Source organism: Odocoileus virginianus, unplaced genomic scaffold, assembly GCF_023699985.2.
Source record: "Odocoileus virginianus isolate 20LAN1187 ecotype Illinois unplaced genomic scaffold, Ovbor_1.2 Unplaced_Contig_6, whole genome shotgun sequence".
Taxonomy (NCBI): Eukaryota; Metazoa; Chordata; class Mammalia; order Artiodactyla; family Cervidae; genus Odocoileus; species Odocoileus virginianus.
Genome location: NW_027224323.1, coordinates 2,483,365 through 2,510,361, shown reverse-complemented (window position 1 = coordinate 2,510,361; position 26,997 = coordinate 2,483,365). Strand labels below are relative to the sequence as shown.

At 52.5% G+C, this 26,997-nt stretch overlaps 1 protein-coding gene across 3 annotated transcripts in view; it reads right to left on the bottom strand.

Annotated features, from left to right (window-relative positions):
- P2RY8 (P2Y receptor family member 8) overlaps window positions 1-26,997 on the bottom strand; it is a 54,954-nt gene that overhangs the window by 20,340 nt on the left and 7,617 nt on the right. The window contains exon 1 of one of the 3 annotated variants that reach the window (XM_070463840.1): window positions 10,087-10,873. The exons of 1 other annotated variant lie outside the window; for it this stretch is intronic. The gene's annotated coding sequence lies outside the window, so the exon portion shown is untranslated. Of the gene's footprint in view, window positions 1-2,226; window positions 2,740-10,086; window positions 10,874-26,997 lie in introns of those variants that run through there. One more of the 3 variants, XM_070463839.1, reaches the window with a different exon arrangement.

The following is a 26,997-nucleotide window of genomic DNA, read 5'->3' as shown; positions in this document are numbered from 1 at the left end:
GGGGCAATGGAGATATCTCTGCAAATTCTAACACCTTTTATGAGACGCAGATACTGACCAAGTGATTCTAGGCTCTACATGCACGTGCTAAGTCCGTTCAGTCGTGTCCGACTCTTTGCGATCCCATGGACTGTAGCCCACCAGGCTCCTCTGTCCATGGGATTCTCCAGGCAAGAATCCTGGAGTGGGTTGCCCTGCCCTCCTCCAGGGGATCCTCCCCACCCAGGGACTGAACCTCGGTCTTCTGCATTGCAGGCAGATTCTTTACCATCTGTGCCTCCAGTGAGGCTCTTAGAGGGAGGCCAACACATGACTTAAGGAGAAGGAGAAAACGGGATCATTGACCCCACCTGACTTCAAGACTTACTACGGTAATAAGCGGCAGTAATTACAGTAGTGATTACCATAGTGTAGTAATAAAGCTACAGTAATCAAGACGGCGGGGGGAGGGCAATCAGAGGCACAAACCATCATCTATAAAGTAAGCTACAAGGAAACCACGTATAAAATAGATGAGTTACTGGGAAGCCATGAGGAGGGCATGGCAACCCGCCCCACTGTCCTTGCCTGGAGAATCCACACGGACAGAGGAGCCTGGCAGGCCGCAGCCCAGGGTGTCACAGAGAGTCAGACACGAAGGAGCGACGAAACGCTTTCCCAGCTGGTTCACTTTGCCGCACAACAGAAAAACTAACACCACATTGTAAGGCCACCACACTCCAGCGAGAAATCCGTCCTGAACGTTCACTGGAGCGACTGACGCTGAAGCTGAAACACCAATACTTTGGCCGCCTGATGCAAAGAACTGAATCTCTGGGAAAGACCCTGAGGCTGGGAAGGATTGAGGGCGGAAGGAGAAGGGGACGACAGAGGATGAGATGGCTGGATGGCATCACCGATTCGAGGGACCTGAGTTTGAGTGAACTCTGGGAGTTGGTGATGGACAGGGAGGCCTGGTGTGCTGCAGTCCACGGGGTCATAAAGAGTCGGACACAACTGAGCGACTGAACTGAGGAAATAATTCTAAAAATGTTGGGGAAGATACAAAAAAATAAGCTACAAACACACATTGTGCAGGACAGTTAATACAGCCAATATTTTATAGTAACTGTCAAGGGAGCATAGTCTTTAAAAACTGAATCACTAGATTGTACACCGGTAACTTCAACACTATTTTACACCAGCTATAGTGAAGTGAAAAAAAAATCATGACCATTTAGGAATATTTTAGGTAATTTTTTTTTTTTAAAGACAGTGTGGCATTGGTGAGGCACTCTCCATGCGGTTAACTGATCTTTGACAAAAAAAAGTTATAATGGAGCCAAAAAAAAAGGCAAAAATGAGCAAAGATCTTTGACAAAAAGGAGCAAAGACAGTCTCTTCAAAAAAACGATATTGGAGCAACTCACATCCATATGCAGAAAAGAAAAAGAATCTACACACAGACCTTCCTCCCTTCACAGTAATGAATTCAGAATGGATCACAGTCCAGATGCAAAACACAAAACAGTAAGACTTCTATGTGATAATGCAGCAGAAAAACCCAGATAACTCTGTGCACAGTGATACGTTTTTTCTCGGCTTGGCCAAAACCATCATTGGGATTTTTCTGTAACATCTTAGATACAACCCCAGAAGCACAATCCATGAAAGCAATCACAGATAAGCTGGACTTTGTCAAAATTAAAAATATCTGCTCTGCCAACAACTGTGTCCATAAAATAAGACAAGCCATAGAATGGGGAAAAATATTTGCAAGAAGACACACCTGGGTGGAGGGGGGTAGGCGGGGAAAGACCAGAATCCACAATATGTAAAGAGCTCTTAAAAATCAACAACAGGAAAGTAAACAACCCAATTGGAAAAGGGGTTACCAAAGAGCTTCATTGAAGAAGTTGTCCAGACAGCAAAGAGGCAGAGGAAAAGAAGTCACAGGTCGTAAGCCAGGCAGGGAATTGTAAAAAGTCCCACCCCAGTGAGGACAAGCTGCCGCCTGACGGGTATCAGAATGAGTGAGATCTGAAATCACCGGCACCCACAGTCCGCCGGCGAGGAAACGGGAACTCTATTCCACGCCGGGCGTTGTTAAGAGGGCCCTTGCCTCTTCCGTGGCCTTCCGGTCGGTCACCTTTGCGGCTGGAACCACACCCTAAGTGGGACCTGGTGACCTCCAGAGTCCACGTTCTCCGGGGCCCCGCCCCTGTCTTTGTCACCCCGAGACGTTACCTCTGGTGTGTCGTCCCCGAGGGGGGCCGCTCTGTTCTGCAGACGGAGCGGTGGAGACGGGGTGGCGGATGGGAGAACGGACCGGCCGTCTGTCCCTCTGTCTTCTGAGTGGAACTCGGATCGCAGGACAGCTGAGCACAAACGCACGAGCAGGGCCCTTATCTCCGTCCCCCGTGTGTGGGCCCCACAATTGCACAATCGGCACGCAGAGAATCACAGGTCATTTGCATGCCCACACGTGTGTGATTTTCATCTGTCTTCTCCACAACCCAGCCTGGTGTTCCCTGCTTCCAGTGTGTTTCTGCTCTCCAGACTTCGCCAAACGAGCCAGCATCCACTTTCTACCCAAAGGCAGGGGGTGGAACACCTCTGCTATTCTTTTGCATGACAATGTTTTGTTCTTTAATATTTTTTTTTTCCATTGTCAGGCTGCACTCCCCAGCCGTCAGGTCTGAATCACACCTGCAAATTTAGCCTCTGTCTCTAAGGCAGGAAGCCACTCAAAGTGGATGCATTAATTAAGCATTAATTAACGTGAAGCACCACTGTGTAAAGAAAAGAAAAAAAAAAAAAAAAGAGCTGGCCTGGGGTGGGGGGTTGGGCGGCGGGCCTGCCGGGAAATAGGAGTTTGCAGGTTGCAGGTATCTGAGAGTCAGAAGGGCTTGCTTCGTGGGTGAAGCAGAACGCCAGCTGTGAGAAGAAGTGGGAGAGATTTGCTTAGCAGATCAGTAGACAGAGAAAGTCTCAGAGACGAAGAGATAAAGGCAGAGATATAGAGAGAGTTCTGCACACCCTTGATTCCCCGATGTGTGCAGGCTACATCGCTTCACTTGCGTCCGACACTGCAACCCTACGGGCGCCTCTGTCTGCAGGATCTCCCCAGGCAAGAATTCTGGAGTGGGTTGCCATGCCCTCCTCCAGGGGATCTTCCCATCCCAGGGATCGAACCTGTGTCTGTCTGCCTTGCAGGCAGATTCTTTACCGCCTGAACCACCAGGGAAGCCCTGACAACATGGAAAAGCTCGCTGGCATGCCACTGAACACAGACCCAGTTGCGTGTCTTGGCGATTTCTCAGGAGGTGCTTGGCGTTCCCCCAGAAAAGGATATTTTAAGTGAAGGTTCCATAGTGAGCCCTCTTGGGCACAAGTCTGTATTAGACATGAAACTCCACAGACACGTCTCCTACCTGGATCTCCTCCCGACCCCTGCCAACTCAGCTGGAGAAGGTCAGAGATGAAGCTGGGTAGGCCGCACACCAAAACCTTCAAGGATAACCTGGTGAATCTGACATGGCCCAGAGGGAGGGTCTCCAAAGAGCCCATCCCCTGGAGAGGGTCCCATATGACCCAGGGGGGCAGGGAGGGAGCCCAGAAGGACATTTCAGGGCTGGCCAACTTAATTCTGGTTTTCATCTGGAACGTAGGAAAGACACGGCGCTTTGCTGAGAGTTAGCAGATGGACTGACCATCAGCACGTGTCTGGTTTATGAATGAAATGACCGCCACCCCCCCCCCACCCACTGCCCCAGTCAGTAAGAGCTGGGTCTGGAAATAAGTAAATGCAAAATGGGCAGAGCTTGGAAGCTGTTTAATGAGGAAGAGGAGATGTCAGCAGACTTCCATAGAAAGTCTTGTTAGCCACCACTGGTGGAAGGAGCTACAGGGCCAGAGGGCTTCAATACAAGGTCAGAAAATGGCTAATTCTCCTGGGAAGCAAAGCTACGATAAACCCAGACAGTCTATTGAAAACCAGAGACATCACAAAGGTCCATCTACTCAAAGCTATGGTTTTTCTTGTACGGATGTGAGAGCTGAACCGTAAGGAAGGTTGAGCGCCGAAGAATGGATGCTTTTGAACTGTGGTGTTGAAGACTCTTGAGAGTCCCTGGACTGCAAGGAGATCCAACCAGTCCATCCTAAAGGAAATCAGTCCTGAGTGTTCATTGGAAGGACTGATGCTGAAGCTGAAACTCCAATCCTTTGGATGCGTGGTTTGAAGAACCTACTCACTGGAAAAGACCCTGATGCTGGGAAAGATTGAAGGTGGGAGGAGAAGGGGGTGACAGAGGATGAGATGGTTGGATGGCATCACCGACTTGATGGACATGAATTTGAGCAAACTCTGGGAGATGGTGATGGACAGGGAGGCCTGGCGTGCTCTGGTCCAGGGGGTCACAAAGAGTTGGTCACGACTCAGAAAGTGAATGGCAGTTTCACACTGAGTTGTAGGATGTGCTGCCGACACGCCTGGGGTTCTCTGCGGGGCCAGCAAGGAAGCAGACGTAAACCAGTAAAGAGGTGGTGAAGGCTGAGCTCTGGTCTATAGCAGAAACTGCCAACTGGTGAATGTGGCTTCCCAGTGCCCGCGCAGAGAGTGGACACTCGCCAATGTGGTTCAGTCTCCTGTGGCTGCCAGAACCCAACCTGGGGGCTTAAAACCATGCACATCCACCCTCCCCGAGTCCTGGGGACCAGACGTCTGAGGTCAAGGGGTCCCAGGGTTGAGCTTCGTCTCGAGGCCCCAGGGGAGGGTCCTTCCCACCTCTTCCAGCTTCTGGGGGCTCCAGGATACAGCGTGGACAGACCTCGAACACACGATGGTCAGCGAGACAGGCAGGCAGAGAAGGACACTTACTGTGTGATTGCACAGATAGGAAACGTCTGGAACAGGTAAATTCAGAGAGATTTAAAAGAAAGCAAGCAGATTTTTGGTTTGCAGAGTCTACAAGGAGTAGGGACTGAGGTTTGATTACTCGTGGGGCTGGGGGTCTCCTTCTGGGGGTGCTGAGAATGTTCTTGAAGCAGAGACAACAGTTTGAACAACACTGTGTATATCCTAAATGCACCTGTTTTGTTTGGGGGCCTTCCCGGGTCGCTCAGATGGTTAAGAATCCGCCTGCCAAAGCAGGAGACGCAGGTTCAATCCCTGGGTCAGGAAGATTCCCTGGAGGTGGAAATGCAACCCAGTCCAGTATCCTTGCCGGGAGAATCCCATGGACAGAGGAGCCTGGCGGGGCTGCAGTCCACGGGGTTGCGAGAATTGGACACGACTGAGTGACTGACATGCACATCGGTATTGTTACCTTTGAAGGGTTAACTGCATGTGGTGCAGATGCTAGCTTAGTTTTGAAATAAGCCTCGTGAGCCCCAGGGGAAACCTAACGCTGGGTCTGGGGTGCGTGGCTGTATCTAGATGGCCCGCTGCCCCGTGAATTCCCTGGCTCCGCATTTGCCCCTCATTTGGAGACCGTCCCTCCCTTGATTCCATCATCCGCACCCGTTGGGTCAGTGCTGGGTGTCTGGGGCTGACCGCCTGCCCACGTGTCTGGGTCTGTGGTGCCCAAGCCTGCTTGAATTGCCCACCAGGCCTTGAAGAGAAGGAAGAGATGGCCTGGGCGTCCTCACTGTTTGCACAAAGCCTTGTCCCAGACGCCTCTGTGGCACGGGAGAGCTGGCCAGGGGCTATGGTTCTCACTTCCTTCTTTTTGAAGGTCACAGGCGCCTCATTCCTGGCCCTGTGTTCCAGGGGAAAGAGCGTGGAAGGGGCGGGCCATGGCTCCTGGAGCCGTCTGGCCATGGCGCCTGATTTCTGGAGGGCATCGCCCTTTGGGCGTGCGTGCTAAGTCGCTTCAGTCACGTCCGACTCGTTGCCTCCCTGAGGAGCGCAGCCAGCACATGCCCCTGTCCACGGGGCTCTCTGGGGACCTGAGGTGCAGAGGTGTGAAGGTCCTGGGGTGGGACACGGTCAGCTGCGGCCTGAGCTCAGAGCCGGACGTGGGGGTGCTCCTGGTAACCGCGGAAGGCAGGGAGCGAGCAGGTGAGAGGCCGAGGGAGGCCGAACGCTCTCCGGGATCTCACGGAAGGGGGTGACGGAAGGCACAGTGGACCAACAGACAGAGGGAGCGCTGTGGGTGTGGACCCGCCCTGGTCCTGTGACTTCTCCAGGCAGCGCCGCTTTCCTCTTGCTGCCTGGGACCTGGTGTCAGTCTCCCTGTGTGCCCTTGAGTGAGACGGTGTGGGTCCCCGTGTCCCCGTGTGAGCTCGCGTGCATCCCCGTGTCCCTGTGTGACCTGGTGTGCGTCCCCGTGTCCCCGTGTGAGCTCGTGTGCATCCCCGTGTCCCTGTGTGAGGTCGCGTGCGTCCCCGTGTCCCCGTGTGAGCTCGTGTGCATCCCCGTGTCCCTGTGTGAGGTCGCGTGCGTCCCCGTGTCCCCGTGTGAGCTCGTGTGCATCCCCGTGTCCCCGTGTGAGCTGGTGTGGGTCCCCGTGTGACCTGGTGTGAGTCCCCGTGTGACCTGGTGTGCGTCCCCGTGTCCCTGTGTGACCTGGTGTGCGTCCCCGTGTCCCCGTGTGACCTGGTGTGAGTCCCCGTGTGACCTGGTGTGAGTCCCCGTGTGACCTGGTGTGTGTCCCCGTGTGACCTGGTGTGAGTCCCCATGTCCCCGTGTGACCTGGTGTGAGTCCCCGTGTGACCTGGTGTGAGTCCCCGTGTGACCTGGTGTGCGTCCCCGTGTCCCTGTGTGACCTGGTGTGCGTCCCCGTGTCCCCGTGTGACCTGGTGTGAGTCCCCGTGTGACCTGGTGTGAGTCCCCGTGTGACCTGGTGTGCGTCCCCGTGTCCCGTGTGACCTGGTGTGAGTCCCCGTGTGACCTGGTGTGAGTCCCCCTGTGACCTGGTGTGAGTCCCCGTGTGACCTGGTGTGAGTCCCCGTGTGACCTGGTGTGTGTCCCCGTGTCCCTCTGTGACCTGGTGTGAGTCCCCGTGTCCCCATGTGACCTGGTGTGCGTCCCCGTGTGACCTGGTGTGTGTCCCCGTGTCCCCGTGTGACCTGGTGTGAGTCCCCGTGTGACCTGGTGTGTGTCCCCGTGTCCCCGTGTGACCTGGTGTGAGTCCCCGTGTCCCCGTGTGACCTGGTGTGAGTCCCCGTGTGACCTGGTGTGTGTCCCCGTGTCCCCGTGTGACCTGGTGTGAGTCCCCGTGTGACCTGGTGTGAGTCCCCGTGTCCCCGTGTGACCTGGTGTGCGTCCCCGTGTGACCTGGTGTGAGTCCCCGTGTGACCTGGTGTGAGTCCCCGTGTCCCCGTGTGACCTGGTGTGTGTCCCCGTGTCCCCGTGTGACCTGGTGTGAGTCCCCGTGTCCCCGTGTGACCTGGTGTGAGTCCCCGTGTGACCTGGTGTGCGTCCCCGTGTCCCCGTGTGACCTGGTGTGAGTCCCCGTGTCCCCGTGTGACCTGGTGTGAGTCCCCGTGTGACCTGGTGTGTGTCCCCGTGTCCCCGTGTGACCTGGTGTGAGTCCCCGTGTCCCCGTGTGACCTGGTGTGCGTCCCCGTGTGACCTGGTGTGTGTCCCCGTGTCCCCGTGTGACCTGGTGTGAGTCCCCGTGTGACCTGGTGTGTGTCCCCGTGTCCCCCTGTGACCTGGTGTGAGTCCCCGTGTCCCCGTGTTACCTGGTGTGAGTCCCCGTGTCCCCGTGTTACCTGGTGTGAGTCCCCGTGTGACCTGGTGTGTGTCCCCGTGTCCCCGTGTGACCTGGTGTGAGTCCCCGTGTCCCCGTGTGACCTGGTGTGAGTCCCCGTGTGACCTGGTGTGCGTCCCCGTGTCCCCCTGTGACCTGGTGTGTGTCCCCATGTCCCCGTGTGACCTGGTGTGTGTCCCCGTGTCCCCGTGTGACCTGGTGTGAGTCCCCCTGTGACCTGGTGTGTGTCCCCATCTCCCCGTGTGACCTGGTGTGAGTCCCCGCGTCCCCGTGTGACCTGGTGTGAGTCCCCGTGTCCCCGTGTGACCTGGTGTGAGTCCCCGTGTCCCCGTGTGTACCTGGTGTGAGTCCCCGTGTCCCCGTGTGACCTGGTGTGAGTCCCCGTGTCCCCGTGTGACCTGGTGTGAGTCCCCGTGTCCCCGTGTTACCTGGTGTGAGTCCCCCTGTGACCTGGTGTGTGTCCCCATCTCCCCGTGTGACCTGGTGTGTGTCCCCGTGTCCCCGTGTGACCTGGTGTGAGTCCCCGTGTCCCCGTGTGACCTGGTGTGAGTCCCCGTGTCCCCGTGTGACCTGGTGTGAGTCCCCGTGTGACCTGGTGTGTGTCCCCGTGTCCCCGTGTGACCTGGTGTGAGTCCCCGTGTCCCCGTGTGACCTGGTGTGAGTCCCCGTGTGACCTGGTGTGTGTCCCCGTGTCCCCGTGTGACCTGGTGTGTGTCCCCGTGTCCCCGTGTGACCTGGTGTGAGTCCCCGTGTGACCTGGTGTGTGTCCCCGTGTCCCCGTGTGACCTGGTGTGAGTCCCCGCGTCCCCGTGTGACCTGGTGTGAGTCCCCGCGTCCCCGTGTGACCTGGTGTGAGTCCCCGTGTCCCCGTGTGACCTGGTGTGAGTCCCCGTGTCCCCGTGTGACCTGGTGTGAGTCCCCGTGTCCCCGTGTGACCTGGTGTGAGTCCCCGTGTCCCCGTGTGACCTGGTGTGAGTCCCCGTGTCCCCGTGTGACCTGGTGTGTGTCCCCGTGTGACCTGGTGTGTGTCCCCGTGTCCCCGTGTGACCTGGTGTGAGTCCCCGTGTGACCTGGTGTGAGTCCCCGTGTCCCCGTGTGACCTGGTGTGAGTCCCCGTGTGACCTGGTGTGTGTCCCCGTGTCCCCGTGTGACCTGGTGTGAGTCCCCGTGTCCCCGTGTGACCTGGTGTGAGTCCCCGTGTCCCCGTGTGACCTGGTGTGAGTCCCCGTGTGACCTGGTGTGAGTCCCCGTGTGACCTGGTGTGAGTCCCCGTGTCCCCGTGTGACCTGGTGTGTGTCCCCGTGTCCCCGTGTGACCTGGTGTGAGTCCCCGTGTGACCTGGTGTGAGTCCCCGTGTGACCTGGTGTGAGTCCCCGTGTCCCCGTGTGACCTGGTGTGAGTCCCCGTGTGACCTGGTGTGCGTCCCCGTGTCCCCGTGTGACCTGGTGTGGGTCCCCGTGTCCCCGTGCTGATCTGGTTCACAGCCCCCTGGTGTCCCCTTGCTCACAGACAACAGGACCGGACAGGGAATTAATGCCGACCTCAGCCCCTGCATAAAGCCATTCCTGAAGCTGCCCCGACACTTCTGATGACCCAACGTGCCGCTTTCTCCCTTCACCGCTGCTTCACTCAAGTCTAGATTCCATTGTTTCCCACCAAACCCGTTATGAGTCACCCACCAGGAACCAGCCTCCCCGCACGCCGCAGCGGGAATACATAAGTCCACAGACCCCTCACCCTCTGCCTTGACCAAGGCTTGGACACCGCGGTAGGCACTGCAGTCAGCCATGCGCGCCCACCTCTGGATCTTAGGCATATTGCTCAAATCAGAGCGACCGTATCCATCCCAACAGCAATCACAACAGCAGGTTAGGGTGTGGAAGGATGGGGGGGCGTTTCCACAGACCCCTCAGCCCTCACCAGAGCCCCCATCTCATGCCCCGGTCACAGCCTGTGTCCTCTGGCCGCAAACCTCACGAGTAACCCTTACGGCTCTGCGATGCCCGGGTTACACTCACACAGGCCTGAAGATAACGTGATGTGATGTGAGCCCCCTCGGCACAATTATTCATAACGGTGAGCTACGTCGCGTCAGTCGTGCCCGACTCTCTGCAACCCCATGTACCGCAACCCCACCAGGCTCGAATACTGGTGTGGGTCGCCGCGCCCTGCTCCAGGGCATCTTCCCCACCCACGGATTGAACCCACGTGTCTTACATCTCCTGCCTTGGCAGCCTGTTTCTTTCCCATGGGCGCCCCCGGGAACCCCATTAATAAACATCATCATTAAAATGGACACTTGTGTCCCCACGCCTCCCGAGGCCTCCGTGGGGTACACTGTCCCCCTCGTGGAACCCCCTGCCCCGTCCCGGGTCCCCTGACTCACGCGGCTGCAAGGAGGTTGGCTGTCCTAGCTGAGTAGGCTCGAGCTGGGCGCTGGAGGAGGACCCTCCCGGCCCCCTGCAGAGGGGGAAAGTCCACACAGAAACGGGGTCAAAAGACAGCTTCCCCGTGTCTCCCGGGGACCCTAGCGCCCGTCCGCCCACCAGCCCTTCAACAGACAGCGTCCCCAACCCTCCAGGGACACAGTGGGGCCGCCTGTTAACGGTAATCTGTCAGCTGAACGCTTTAATTAAATGCGCAAACTGTTACGAAACCCTCGGAGCCCAGGGGCAGAAACGCCCGCGTTGGAAAAGCTTCCTCTTTTTCACGGTGGGGACCCTGGTGAGGTGGTGCCAGTGGATGAGTTCCCCAGAGGGGATTTTACGCATTTTCATAGTACCTCTTCTAAAAACAAGTGTAAAACAAAGTGAGTCTCCCCAAAACAGATTCAGGAATCACTTCCCGAGAGTAGTTAGTTGATGATAAGAAAGTGTAGCAAGTTGGAATGAGGCTTTGCAGGAATATATTTAATACTAGTTTGTTTTGGAAAAGCTGCTAAATAGGAACTATTTAGGAAATCAACCATAAAGAAAGCTGAGCGCCAAAGAATTGATGCTTTTTTCAACTGTGGTGCTGCAGAAGACTCTTGAGAGTCCCTTGGACTGCAGGGAGATCCAACCAGTCCATCCTAAAGGAAATCAGTCCTGAGTGTTCATTGGAAGGACTGATGCTGAAGCTGAAATTCCAATCCTTTGGCCACCTTATACAAGGAATTGACTCATTGGAAAAGACCCTGATGCTGGGAAAGATTGAAGGCAGGAGGAGAAGGGGACGACAGAGGATGAGATGTTTGGATGGCATCACTGACTCAACAGACATGAATTTGAGCAAGCTCTGGGAGTTGGTGATGGACAGGGAGGCCTGGTGTCCTGCAGTCCATGGGGTCGCAAAGAGTCGGATGCAACTTAATGACTGAGGGACAACAAAAACATTGACCCAGACCTGGGATGGCTAGATCATATGGTGGCTCCAGTGCTAAATGTTTGAGGATTAGATACACACAGAGTGAGATCCATGTGTGCTGGGGAATATTACGCAACCGTGAAAAAGGAAGGCGACTGTGATACAGGCAACAACAGAGATGAACCTTCAGGACGTGATGCCCAGTGAGAGGAACTCACAAAAACACGGATCCTGTGCAATAACGCTTACAGGCGGTCCGACCTGCCTAAGCCCTTGTGCCCACTGATAACAGGATTATATGGTGCAGTTAAGAATCTGTTCTTAAAAATCGCACTGAAAAACAAAAACAAAATAAAATGAGATAAGGTAACACGAAAAATATTTTGAATAATGTAAAATACGGGTTTGTGGTTGTTGTGTAGCAGCTCCAGTGAAAGAACGGGAAAACGTCAGTCTCTACGTCGTGCCCGACTCCTTGCGACCCCATGGACGGTAGCCCACTCCTCTGTCCGTGCGATTCTCCAGGTGAGAATACTGGACTGGGTAGCCATTCCCTTCTCCAGGGGATCTTCCCGACCCAGGGATCGAATGTATGTCTCCTGCACTGGCAGGCGGATTCTTTACCGTTGAGCCAGCAGGGAAGCCCAGAAGGGGGAATAAATCAGGAGTTTGGGATGAGCAGACAGACTCCACCACATACAAAATAGATAAACACTTGAGTTCCTGCAGAAGAAATTACATTCAGTGCCTTCTCATAACGGATAACGTAAGAGAGTCGAAGCAAAATCAAATCACATAAGATTACAAAAAGTGATCAAGATGAAATATAAAAGACCTTCGTAGATTGGGTGGGGGGCGGAGAGGGAATTTCTACACTGATTCTGGCATGAGCTTTTGGTCCCCTGTGCAGAGCGTGGAGACTCCACGTGGCTACCCGAGCAATGTCGTTGGGGCTTCCCTGGGCTCGGAGATGACCCTGGGTTGTCCAGGTAGCCTCGAGTCACCTCAGCATCTGTCTAAGTAGTGGAGGGGAGGCAAGAGTGTTAGCTGCTCAGTCTTGTCCGATTGTCTGCAACCACATGGACCGCAGCACACCAGGCCTCCATGTCCATCACCAACTCCCGGAGCTTCCTAAAACTCGTGTCCATGGAGTCAGTGATGCCATCCAACCATCTCATCCTCTGTCGTCCCCTTCTCCTCCTGTCCATGACCAGAGATCAAATCCACATCCCGTGCCTGGGGAAAGTCCAAGAAAGTCCAAGGCAGGGACTTTTCTAACCTCGACCTTCTCCAGTGACCACAGAGCAGCGTGCCGGGGTGTGAGACCGTCCCCGGAGTGTCCGGGGCTGGGCCCGGCTTTGTCTGTGTCGGGAGATGACTCCCGACAAGCATGAAATGTCAGGCCCGGGAGCCATCGGCAGCGTGACTCTCCGGGACCTGCAGGCTTTTGCGTGTTTCTGAGCTTCTGTCCGGCTTTCGCTTCTGGACTCAGGGAAACAGAGCACTTTCCAGGCAAGTGCTGGGTGGAAAGAGACACCCAGGTACACAATGAAAGCAGAGTTGACTTCTTTATGCTGCTGCGGAGACATCCCCCTCCTCAGACCGCGTTGCCACCCGTCTGCGTCTGGGAAGATGAGTTTGACGGATGCCAGTGGTTTTAAGCTCCCTGCCCGCCTCCCTGAGCCAGTTCATGGTCCTTTGTTGTAGCCCCGCAAGGAACGTGAGACCTGATAACTTTCTCTGTGCACGCGAGAAGATTTTCAAGATTCACAGCTAATGCGTTACGTTTTAAAGGAGGCATGTGCCTTTTCCAACACACTGTGAATCACACGCTGTTTTAAGATACAACTGCCAGCTGACCGTTGTGAGGGTTTTCAGGGCGTGCTGACTCTTTCAGGAGGAATATGCTCCATCATTCACTGAAACAGCCCGTGGAGAAACTGTAGGCAAAGATGGGACTTGCCTGGTGTCCACTGCTTAAGACCTCACCTTCCAAGGCGGTGCAGGTTCGATCCCCCGGTCTGGGAGCTCAGATAGACTTTTGGCCAAAAAACCCAAAACATTAAAACAGAAGCAAGACTGGAACAAATTCCATAAAGCCTTTAAAAATGTTCCACATCAAAAAAAAAAAAAAATCTTTGAAAAAACGATGGGGAAAATATCGCAATATTCCTATCTTTTTTGCTTTAAATCTTTTTTCTTTTAAAGTTCACTTTACTGCTTTCTCTGTGGGAACCTGTCTTTCATTTTTACCATTTTTGCAGTCAAAATTTAATGTCACCAAAATCTACATTGGCACATCTCTTATCACCTCGTCCAACTCAAGACGAGAAAAATAGGCGTTAGCGTTGACACGTCGAGATGGTTTTCACTTCCTGTAGCTGCACAGGCCGAAGTGCTAAAAGGTTTCTTCCCAATGAGTGGTCCTCAGGCGAAAACTGATCAGAGCAGCATGAACATATTGTGCAGCTTCATACACAATAGTTTGTCGTCGTTCAGTCGCTCAGTCGTGTCCGACTCTCTGCGAACCTGTGGACCGCAGCGCGCCAGGCCTCCCTGTCCATCACCAACTCCAGAGCTTGCTCAAACTCACGTCCGTCGAGTCGGCTATGCCATCCAACCATCTCATCCTCTGTCGTCCCCTTCTCCTCCCGCCTTCAACCTTTCCCAGCATCAGGGTCTTTTCCAATGAGTCAGTTCTTCCCATCAGGTGGCCAAAGTATTGGAGTTTCAGCTTCAGCATCAGTCCTTCCAGTGAGTATTCAGGGTTGATTTCCTTTGTGTAAAAGAATGTGTTGGATGTTATTTAGTCCCTGGAGGAGGTGAATCCCAGTCCAGATCTTCCAATGCATTTAGTGAAAAGGAAGATTTGCACAGCTAAAGGTTTATAAAATCCTGTACCTGGCTTCCCAGGTGTCGCAGTGGTAAAGAACCCACCTGCCAATGCAGGAGACACAAGAGATGCGGGTTCCATCCCTGGGTTGGGAAGATCCCCTGGAGGAGAAAATGGCAACCCACTCCAATATTCTTGCCTGGAGAATCATATGGCCAGAGGAGCTTGGCAGGTTATAGTCCACGGGGTCGCGAAAGAGTCGGACACGACCGAATCTCTCTCTCTCACACACACACACACACACACACACACACACACACACACATATGCAGCTAGTATGTCAGTTAGGCTTCTATTAATTTCTTTATTTTTTTGAAGTATAGTTGGTTTACAATGTTGTGTTAATTTCTGTTGTTCAACAGAGTGACTCATTTATACACATGTATACATTCTTGTTCATATTCTTTTCCATTATGGTTTATGACAGGGTATTGAATATAGTCTCCACGCTATACAGTAGGACGTTGTTGATTATCCATCACATATATGACAGTTTGCCTCTGCTCGGCTCAAACAGGAATACTGGAGTGGGTTGCCATCTCCTGCTTCACTGTTCATTCACATGGGACTGTAGCTGCGTGTTGAAATGCTAAAAACATTAAAATGAGGAAGCGTGACTTTGCGGGCATTTTTGAGTCGCAGGGGGCTTCCCTCGTGGATCAGATGGTAAATTGTATGCTATGTCTATTCTATCCCCACGGAAACACTCAAGTACACCACCCCTCTTGTGCTAAGTGAAATGATTCAGAGAAAGACAAATATATTTGTATGTATGTACAACCTAAAAAAATACAAAATATGAGCAATACAGACAATTGCTGGTATGTAGAACCTAAAAAAATAATACGAATGACTTTACAAAACAGTCAAGACAAGCTTCTGCTGCTGCTAAGTTGCATCAGCCGTGTCCGACTCTGTGCGACCCCATGGACGGCAGCCCACCAGGCTCCCCGTCCCTGGGATCCTCCAGGCAAGAACACTGGAGTGGGTTGCCATTTCCTTCTCCAATGCATGAAAGTGAAAAGTGAAAGTGAAGTCGCTCAGTCGTGTCCGACTCTTCGCGACCCCATGGACTGCAGCCTGCCAGGCTCCTCCGTGCCACGGGATTTTCCAGGCAAGAGTACTGGAGTGGGGTGCCACTGCCTTCTCCAGTCAAGACATGGAAGCAAACTAAATGTCCATTGACACAGGAGTGGTTGAAGAAGACGTGGTACGCATTCACAGTGGACTATTAGTCAGCCATAAAAAAGAATGAAATTTGCGGCCCATGGATGGGCCCAATCTCTAGAGATTGTCACAGGCTTCCCTGATGGTTCAGTCATTGAAGAATCTGCCGGCCAACGCGGGAGATGGGGCTTCGAGCCCTGGTTCGGGAAGATCCCCTGGAGGAGGAAATGGTGACCCACTCCGGTATTCTTGCCTGGAGAATCCCATGGCCAGAGGAGCCTGGTGGGCTACAGCCCATGGGCTGCACAGCGTTAGACATGCCTGAGCACGAAAACTTAGCTCATTCTGCTTCCTGCGGCATTCTCGAGAAACATCTCTTTCAGTCACGATTCTTTCTCCCAGCCTTGGGTTAGTTGGAAACGCCCAGCCCTTGAAGGATCATTAGCCCTCCTTTAGCTACCGGTTTCCAGCCTAATCTCATGAGGATCAGAGCGCGTGTCCCCAGGGTGTTTCATCCTTTGAAATGTATGAGGTTTGCTGCAGGCCCAAGAGATGTTCCGTTTGGGAAGTGCGTGGACATTATCACTATGTCTGCGGTGTCTGCACGTAGCTAAGGAAATCTGGAGTAGCCTGAGACGAACGTCTGTCCGTGTACTGTTTTTCGTGGTTTCTGACCCTTGGAGTGCATACGTGCTTTCTCAGCGGCTCAGTCATGTCCGACTCTTTTGCGACCCCGTGGACTGTAGCCCGCCTGGCTCCTGTGTCCATGGGATTCTCCAGGCAAGAATACCGGAGTGGGGTTGCCATTTCCTCCTCCAGGGGATCTTCCAGACCCGGGGCTTGAGCCCCCATCTCGTGCATAGGCAGGCGGGTTCTTCACCACTCAGCCGCCTGGAGGATCCTTGGATTAGGGACCACACCTCAGAGCACTTTGTGCTGCAGAAACGATCTTAAAAGACTGTGCTCTCTAAACACTCTATTTCCAAAAATAAAACAAAATAAAGGTCATATTCTGAGGTCTTGGGGGGGACAAGGTCCCCAGCTGAACTTCCAAGGTGCACATTTCGGCCCCTAACGGTCCCACGGCTAAGTCAGCGGCGTTTTGGCGTTCCCAGGTCGGCAGGATGCGTGACGGACTAGGCGTCTGGTCACTGTTGGTTTCCCGCTGGGTGAACTAACATGAGACCTTTCTCTGAGCTCTGACCATTTAGCTAAGCTGCGGGCTCTGAGCCATTGAAGACTTGTGCTCTGCACACTTTGAATTTGAGGCCCCATCTCCAACAACCAAGAGGCGGGGCCCCTCGGGGGAGAAGGGCTGGGTTTCCTGGGTGACAAGAGGAGACCAGGGGCTGATGGTTGAGAAGGTGATAAGATCGTAGGAAGCAGATGTTTATCTTTCCGTGAAGGGCATGACAAACATCACGTAACACCTCGGGGCGCTGACGGCCAAAGACCCTGGGTTTCCCACCGTGGTGGGAAATAAAAAAAAATTTGACCCTGTCCGTCCTGATACATCTGCTGAATCTCTAAAGACAAAACAAAAGATGTCTTCACTTTGGCTCTGACCACAACATTCAGAATCTCCTTGGTTAGATGGGGGTGGTGGTGGAATAAATGGTTCAGACAGGAAAGCATCTGCCTGCAATGCAGGAGACCTGAATTCGATCCCTGGGTTGGGAAGATCCCTTGGAGGAGGAAACGGCAACCCCCTCCAGTATTCTTGCCTGAAGAAATCCACATGGACAGAGGAGACTTGCAGGGCTACAGTCCATGGGGTCGCAAAGAGTCGGACATGACTGAGCGAGTTAGCGTGCATTTCTAAACTTTCTAACAGAAACGTGTGCTGACTGACACTCACCGAAGCATCTTTGTTTTTCCTTCTTAAACCCTGCTCCATAAAGCGGTAGCAAGCCGCCACGCTGCAGACTTTGCACTCAAGACAGTGTTCTGATCACTTAGGTCTCAATAAAAGTCGAGGGGATTGGACTTCCCTGGTGGTCTGTTGGTGAAGAATCCGCCTGCCAATGCGGGGGACAGGGGTTCGATCCCCCCGCCCAGGGCGACTAAGCCCGTTCGCCAAAACTACTGATCCCGTGTTCTGGAGCCTGAGCTTTGCAACAGGAGAAGCCTGCACACCACAACTAGAGAGAAGTCCCTTCCTGCTGCAGTGAGAGACAACCCACACACAGCAAATGAACACCCAGCACATCCAAAAAAAAACATCATTTTTTTTTTAATCTGGGGAGGACAATGGAAGGAAAGAAAACACGTCCACACAAAGACTCGTACGGGAGAAGAAAACACGTTCTCTCATGCTCTGAGCCCCTGTAGGATGAGCCTGGAGGTTTGCCATCCGGGGAGGAGAAACGGGCTCACGCTCTTCGCGAGGCAAGAGGCCTGTTGGATGATCCCCAAAGGACCCTTGAGAGAGCCCCGCTCCGTGGTTGCCATGGTGACCAGAAGCTCCACACAATATCACCGCATCCCAGTGACTCAAAGGCATCACAGTAGAGTCCTGGATGCTTCCGTCTTCAGGACACACGTGGTTCCCCGGGACAATGGGTATGTCTTGCGAGCGTCCACACCCACAGGAGTGGATACAGGGAGGGTTGGGGGAGTGGCTGTGACCCCGGGGGGCCCCAGTGTGAGGAGTAAAGGGCTGGTCACAGAAGCCAAGGGGCGTGATCACCTGTGGAGGCCCGAGGCTGGGGGAGCTGGTCGGACCCTGGGATTCAGGCCAGGCCATGAGAGGCAGGGTCAGCTTTAAGTCGGGCCTTGGGGACCTGATGTAATCCAGGCAAACTGCTACCAAGCCAATACAGTGAATTTTGTCTACAATATCCATGCGCGTGTGGGTGTGTGCACCCAGCTGGGTCTGACTCTCTGTGACCCCGTGGACTGCAGCCCACCAGGCCCCTCTGTCCATGGGATTCTCCAGGCAAGAATACTGGAGTGGGTTGCCAATTCCTTCTCCAGGGGATCTTCCTGATCCAGGGATCGAACTCGCATCACAATATTCATGCATGCATGCCAAGTTGCTGCAGTCGTGTCCAGCCCTTTGTGACCCCATGGACTGTAGCCCCCCCCCACCCCAGACTCCTCTGTCCATGGGATTCTTCAGGCAAGAACACTGGAGTGGGTTGCCATGCCCATCTCCACACAATATCCATATATGTGGTCAGTTACTGGTCCAGATGTTGATGAGCAGGTGTTTTTTTTAAAGGCGAGATTCACATTTAAATCGTTGAACTCTGAGCAAAACAGATGACCTGTCGTAACATGAGTGGGCCTCGTCTAATCAGTTGAAAGGTTTTGGAGAAAAGAAACAGGTTGTCTGAGGAAGATGGAATTCTGCCCCCAGACAGACTTCAGATGCCACCTACAACATCATCGCTTCCCCGGGCCTTCAGACTACTGGTCTACCCAGCAGAACTGGAACTTACCAGTAAAGCGTCTGCCTACAATGCGGGAGACCCGGGTTTGATCCCTGGGTGGGGAAGATCCTCTGGAGAAGGAAATGGCAACCCAGTCTGGTACTCTTGCCTGGAAAATCCCATGGGAGAAGCCTCGTAGGCTACAGCCCACCCTCCACACCCGGGGTCGCAAAGAGTCAGACAGGAGTGAGCGACTTTACTACGTACTATATACATCTATCTATCATGTATTTATCATCCATTTGTGTGTCTATTCATCCCCATCTAACCATTCATGATCAATCTATCTATCTATCATCTATAAATAAATATGGATCTATTTATCTAATCATCCATCGTTTTAATACTTGCGTTAGCTTTGAAGCTTCCCTGGTAAAGAATCTGCCTGCCAATGCAGGAGACGTGGATTCTATCCCTAGATCAGGAAGGTCCCCTGGAGGAGGACATGGCAACCCACTCCAGTGTTCTGGCCTGGAGAATCCCATGGACAGAGGAGCCTGGTGGGCTACAGTCCATGGGTTGCAAAGAGTCAGACACGACTGAGTGACTTGGCACAGCGCAGCACATTAGCGTTCTCCAGAGCAACAGAGCCAATACCGTATATATTATAAGGAAACAGCTATGATCATGGAGACTGAGAAGTCCCAGAATACGCTGTCTCTAATCTAGAGACCCAGTGGGCCAACGTTGGGACCCCACCAATCCTCAAGACCAGAAAACCATCACTGAGCTCATAACCAACGTGTCCTTAATTTACCCCGTGTCCCATGACGGAGTCACAGAGCCGGTTTAACGTTAAAGACCAAGGACTGCTGATACACCCATTGTATGGGTTTCTAGACCGAGGCTCGGGAGACCTAAGGACACCCTCTCAAGAGCCAGTTCGACCCGTTTTGCTGGTGGACACTTCTTGCCTGTGTAGTTTTATATTTATAGAAGCTCTTTCTGTGTGTGTGTGCGGCGTCCTTGTGATGAGAAAGTGGTGTTTTTCTCGTTTGATGGAAGAGGAAATTGAGGTTTAGTCATTAGGTCACGGGGTGGCCATGGTCAGACACACAGCTGGGGATGAACCTCAATCTGTGGGGGAAGAAGCAGAGTCCCGCCAGCCTCACCAGACAGACGCACACACCTTCTCACGGTGAGGCCGGACCGTGATGCTACGGGTGGCCCGTGGTCCTCCCCTCCTGCCTCCACGGCTTCCCAGGGGGGTCGGGGCCTGTCTACAGATCCATTCTCACGATGGAGCCCCAGACAGACTCGCGGAGGCGGTGGCTTTGGGTCAAGAGTCAAGGGCTGCTCTTGGTCACACGGCACTGGACGCCATCCAACTGACGCTGATTTTCTGGCCGCTGTCCCGAGTATCAGCGTCCCTCAAAACCATGGGCTGCGTCCGTCCACGAGCTGCGGCTATTTAAAGCGGGCCCTGCAGCGGTCAAGGGCTTTTGGCCGTGGGTGATCAGGCCGCCCCCGCCCACTGGGGACACTCAGCGCTCTCTGTGGCTGTTTCTGGTTGCCATCACCTCCGGGAGGGTCTCCTGGCATGTGGTGGGTGGAGACCAGGAATGCAGCGGGGCGCCAGACTCCCCGTGTCGGAGAGGCATCTAGCCCCAGGCGTCAGTAATGGTGAGTCTGAGAAACTCTGACCTAGCTCGAGAGACTTACGTATGTATCCATCATCATCTAGCATCTAACAATCACTCATCCATCTCGGAATCATCTAAGTATCTATAGACCTATCATCTTTCTTCCATCCATCCATCCACCTACCTGTTATCAAGTATCATTTAACTATCATTAATCCATCTATCCATCTTTCTGTTCATCCATATCTATCCATCACCCTTCCATCCATCTGTTATCATGTATCATTTAACCATCATTCATCCATCTATGTATCATCTAAGTATCTATATCTACCTATCACCTATCTTCTATCTAAAATCTATCCATACACCTACCCATCTGTCTTTTCATTCATTTGTCTATCTGTCCATCTATTCATCCTTATCTATGTGTTGATCCATCCATCCATCCATCATCTCTCCACCCATTCGTCCACGCATCTACCCATCTACCTATTCATCCATCTATCCATCCATATCTGTGTCCATCCATCATCTGTCTATCATCCATCCATCCATCCAGCTATCTATTATGGTCTATCATTTAACCATCACTCATCCATCTATGTATCATCTAAGTGTCTATATCTACCATTCATCTATCTTCTATCTAAAATCTATCCATGTCTCTACCCATCCGTCTTTTCATCCACTTGTCTATCCGTCCATCTATCCAAGTGTATGTATCTATCCATTCATCCACCATCTCTCTTCATCCAATAATTCATCCATTTATCCATCTTTCTATTCATCCATATCTATCATCTATTTTCCATCCATCTATTATCATCTATCATTTAACTATCATTCATCCATTTTTGTATCATCTAAGTATCTGTATCTACCGATAACATATCTTCTATCTATCTGTCCATCCATCCATGTGTATGTCTATGCATCCATCCACCATATCTCTTCACCCAATCATCCATCCATCTATGCATCTACCTATTAATCCATATCTATCTATCCATCCATCCATCCACCTATCTATTATGATCTGTCATTTAGCGATCATTCATCCATCTATGTATCATCTTAAATATCTATGTCTACCTATCATCTATCTTCTATCTAAAATCTATCCATGCCTCTACCCATCTGTCTTTTCATTCATTTGCCATCTGTTGAGCTATTCATCCTTATCTATGTATCTATGCATTCATCTATCTATCCATCCATCCATCATCTCTCCACCCCTTCATCCGCCCATCTATCCATCCACCTATCCAACCATCTATCCATCCATATCTATCTACCATCTATCTTTCTATCCCTTGCTATCTACCATCCAGCACAGCACTTCACAACTGGGGATGAGTTGAGCACCCCCAGCAGCACCGATGACAAAGCCTGGACACACGTGTTTGGCGGCTACCGCTTGGGGAAGGGAGTGCTCCAGGCCCGTGGTGGGTGGAGACTGTGATGGGACACTGCTCCACACCCCACCGCACAGAGGATGGCCCCCATCAGGCCCCCAGTCTGGCCCCAAATGTCCACAGTGCCGAGGACAAGGAAGCTGGCCTGGGTCGTGACCCACTCGGTGTGATACGACGGACTCTGAGTTTCCATGACAACGCTATTGGGAGTGCCCTGGAATGTGAAGACGCCCCCAGTGTCCCTCGATGTCCCAGCCTATGTGGTGGGGTCGGGTCCCTGTTTAACCAGGTGGGCGTCCATGAGCTGCAGTTAGATAGACCCACTCGGGATTCCCAGAGAGAGAGAGGGCAGGCAGCTCTGTCCAGAGTCTCCAGGGGAGGGTCCTCCCCGCCTCTTCCAGCTTCCAGGGGCTCCAGGCATCTGTCCCTGGGCTGGTGGCCGCCCCCCTCCCGTCTCCGCCTCCGTCTCCACGCGGCTTCTCCTCTGGGTCCATGTCTCTCCTCTTCTGTGTCTCATAGGGACCCTGACCCTGGGTTTAGGGCCACCCGCCATCCAAGAGGACCTTATCTCAGACCCTTCACTCCGTCATCAAAGGGTCTGCAAAGCCCCTCTGTGCAAACAAAGTCCCATTCCTGGGTTCTGGGCCTGAGGACACGGACGTGTGTTGGAGGGGCCACAATTCAGCCCTCGACACCCGGGGGAGAAATTATTTCCATTGCTTGGGGCTATCTGCGTTTCAGCCCCTAAAGTTGTGTCCCACCTCCGAGTTTTTTCATGTAAAACGAGACTGCTGGTCACCCCACACTCAGCAGCTGGACACTAAAGGTGGGTGGAAAGGACACGGGGCCGGTGCTAGGTGAGTGGTGAGCAGGCGATGCAAGGAGATCTGTGCACATCTGGTGAACAGGTGAGCAGCTGGGGTGTGGACGGGCAGCTGGCTTATGCTCAGCGGTGGTGAAGCTGGACATTCGGGGTGGCAGGGAGCTCCGAGGATGAGCCTCAAGAGCCCCGCAGATGTCAGCCCTCGCCCCACCCACCCCCGGGAAAGCCCCGGCACGTGGCCTGGGGTGATGGGTCCCCCTGCACCCCCCCTCCCTCCCCCGAGTCTGAGGACCAAGGACCCAAACACTAGGGAAGTCTTCTGATGCTCTGAGCAAAATGGAAACCACTTTCAGGGTTAACAAAGAGAAAAAAAGAAGAAGAGGATCTGAGGCTCATCAGTGTGCCGGGCTCGGGCAGAGATCAAACCCTCTGAGGTGGGGTCGCTCCGGACACACGTGGCCTGTTCACAGTTCTCGGGGAAAGTGTGCTTGGCCGTCTTGCAGACCCGTGAGGGATTCGCCAGTGTGATCGAGAGTGAAGCCGGCATTTGGCCAGGTGTCCCCAGGAATCTCGCTTGCCCCTCGCATGAGCTTTCTGTTGCCTAATATTTCCTCTGTGCCCCACGTCATTTCTCCTCCAATATCCTCTCTTGTCCCCCCAAATTAATAATATATCTGGACCCCATTAATGTCTCTGGTCCCATCATAAACCTTTGGGTTCCACAATAGTCTCTCTGGTCCTGAGCATTCTTTCTTGTCTCCCAGTGATCTCCATTCCCCAATATTGTCTCTGGCCCCCAGTAATATCTTGGGCCCCTCAATAATATAGCTGGCGCCCCAGTATTTTCTCTGCCCCCCTCAATAATGTATCTGGCCCCTCCATAATATTTGAGTTCCCCAATAATTTCTGGTCTCAAATATCCTCTCTACTCCCGCGGTGATCTCCCTGGTCCCCCAAAGTCTCTGGTCCCCTAATAATGCCTCTGATCCCTCCCAAATATTTGGGTTCTCCAATCATCTCTCTGTCCCCCAAGATTCTCTCTGGCCCCCCAGTAACCTCTCAGTTCTCCCAATAATGTGTCTGGTCCCCAGTATTTCCCCTGATGCCCAAAGTCTCTAGTGCGTCAATAATATCTCTGTTCCCTCCATAATATTTGGGTCCCCCAATAACCTGTCTGGCCTCCCAAAGGCTATGGCCTTCCAATGTTCTCTCTGTCCCCCAATAATCACTCTGCTTTCCTGCCCCCCAGTAATATTTTGCCCCCCAGTTTTTCTCCAGTCCCCAAAGTCTCTGGTCCCCCAGGAATGTCTGTGCTCATCAATATCTTCTCTACTCTTCAGTGAGCTTCCTGAGCCCGACACTTCCCTCCTGTCTCCAAAGCATCTCTGGGCCCCGGTATCCTGTCTGGTTCCCTATCCGCTCTCTTGTGTGGTCCATTTTAATGAACAGCAATGTGGACAATGGAGGTGGAAATGGCAACCCACTCCAGTGTTCTTGCCTGGAGCATCCCATGGACAGAGGAGCCTGGCGGGCTACAGTCCACGGGGTTGCAAAGAGTTGGACACGGCGGAGTGACTAAGCAAGGACAAAAAGTGTGGACAGAGAGTGATGTTTTCACAGATCAGCCCAGTTGCAAGGCATCTCATGACCTGACAATCACAGTCTGAACCAGGGGGACTTCCCTGGTGGTTCTGTGGTCCGTGCTCCGAATGCGGGAGGCCTGGGTTCAATCGTTGGCTGGGGAACTAGAGGCCACATGCTGCAAGGAACGTTCCCACATGCCACAATTAAGACCTGGTGCAGCAAATAAATAAAGGAATATTAATAATTAATTTTTTAAAAAGCCACAGATGGGAGGGAGGCTGCACAAAGCCAGCATCCCCAGTCCCACTCCGGTGCCCAGAGCCTGCCGTCCATCATTTGCATGGCTGTTTAGAAATGGCAAGGGCAGTGTTTATTTAGAAGGGAGCCGAGCTTGGAAAGGAAATCAGCCACCCGTGGTGGGGACAGGCACCTTGTGGTGAGAGGACCTCAGCAACACCCGTTCTGCTAGCTTCCTGTGAGCGTGACTCAGAACCTGCAGGAGCTGGCAGGCTCAGCAAACACTCGGGCAGACAGTGTTTATAGCCTGGGATGAGGAAGTCAAGGGTGGGGGTGTGGCGGCAGGCAGCTGCCTCCTTCCTCTCTCTTTTTAAAATGGATCTACATCTCATGATTTCAAAGTAGTTGATTCACTGGCGTTCGGTGCATTCACTGCCTTGTGTCAACACCGCTCCTACCTCGTTCGAGAACACTTCCACTATCTCCACACAGACGCGTATTTTAGCATCAAGGACAGCCGTCAGAGAGAAGGCTCAGATTCCCCGTGCACGAGCAATCCTTATCAACATCACCTCCACCACCAACGCCATCATCACCAGCATTATCACCACCACCATCATCACCATCATTATCACCACCACCATCATCACCATCATTATCACCTCCACCATCATCACCATCAATCACCATCATTGTCACCTCCACCATCGTCTCCATAAATCACCATCGCCATCACCACCATCACCGTCAGCACTTTCATTACCATCACCATCCTTATCACCACCACCATCACCATTATCACCATCATCATCGCCATCACCACCATCACCATCAACACCTTCATTACCATGACCATCATTATCACCACCACTATCATCATCATCATCATCACCATCACCATCATTACCACCACCATCATTACCATCACCATCATCACCATCACCACCACCACCACCACCATCACACATTCATTATCACCACCACCATTAGCATCATCACCACCATCATCGACATAACCATAAATACCATCGTCATCATCACCATCACCATCATTATCAGCACCACCATCGCCATCATCACCATCACCATCATCACCATCATCAACACCTTCATTACCATCACCATCATTATCACCACCACCATCACCACCATCACCATCATCATCGACATAACCATAAATACCATCACCATCATCACCATCACTACCACCATCAACCATCATCAACACCTCATTACCATCAGCATCATTATCATCCCACCTACCATCACCATCAACACTACCATCATCATCATCATAACCATCACCCACCAACGCCATCATCACTATCACCACTACAACCACTACCATCACCATCATCACCATCATTATCACCACCACCATTGCCATCATCACCATCATCATCGCCATCACCACTATCACCTTCATCAACACCTTAATTACCATCACCATCATTATCACCACCACCATCACCACCATCACCATCATCATCAACATAACCATAAATACCATCATCATCACCATCACTACCACCATCAACCATCATCAACACCTTCATTACCATCACCATCATTATCACCACCACCATCACCACCATCACCACCATCATCAACATAACCATAAATACCATCATCATCATCATCACTACCACCATCAACCATCATCAACACCTCATTACCATCAGCATCATTATCATCCCACCAACCATCACCATCACCACCATCGCCATCATCACCATCATCATCACTACCACCACCATCACCATCATCAACACCTTCATTACCATCACCAGCATTATCATCATCACCATCACCATCATTGACATCATCACCACCACCACCACCACCATCATCACCATCATCATCGCCATCAACCATCATCAACACCCACATTACCACCACCATCATCACCATCACCACCACCATCACCATCATCATTGCCATCACCATCATTGCCATCATCATCACCATCATCACCATCATCATCGACATAACCATAAATACCATCATCATCATCACCATCACTACCACCATCAACCATCATCAACACCTTCATTACCATCACCAGCATTATCATCACCACCATCACCATCATTGACATCATCACCACCACCACCACCACCATCATCACCATCATCATCGCCATCAACCATCATCAACACCCACATTACCATCACCATCATCACCATCACCACCACCACCACCATCATCATTGCCATCACCATCATCACCATCACCATCATCACCATCACCATCATCATCACCATCACCATCATTATCACCACCACCATCGCCATCATCACCAACATCATCATCATCACCACCATCACCTTCATCATCATCACCATAATAATAAGGCAGTGTAGACCATCAGCTGGCTAGATGACCTTGAGAAGGTCACAGAGTCACTTGCTGCCTCAGTTTCCCCACGTGCAAAGAGATGTCGACAACACTCTCAGTGAGACATCATGATGGTTCCAAGAATCCACCTGAACACCTACAATGACAGTCCTATTGGGAATCCTGCAAGAATCAGGATGAAACCCCAAGAACGAACTCAGCTGGGGACTTGCCTGCCACCGGTGTTGAACAGACATGTGGATCTTGCTCAGCCTTCACAACGACCCCTTTAGGCGATACTGTTCTCATGGAACTTGTTCTTGTGCTCTGTGGCAGAGGTCCATGAGCAAGTGAGGGACTCGGGGTGCGGGCATTCGGGCCAGGCCCCAGGTCTCGACTTCTCCCCTGCACCTTCTCTCTTCCTCTGATAGGATGAAGAGTGCAAGACTTCAAGGAGAATTTATTTCAGATGTATT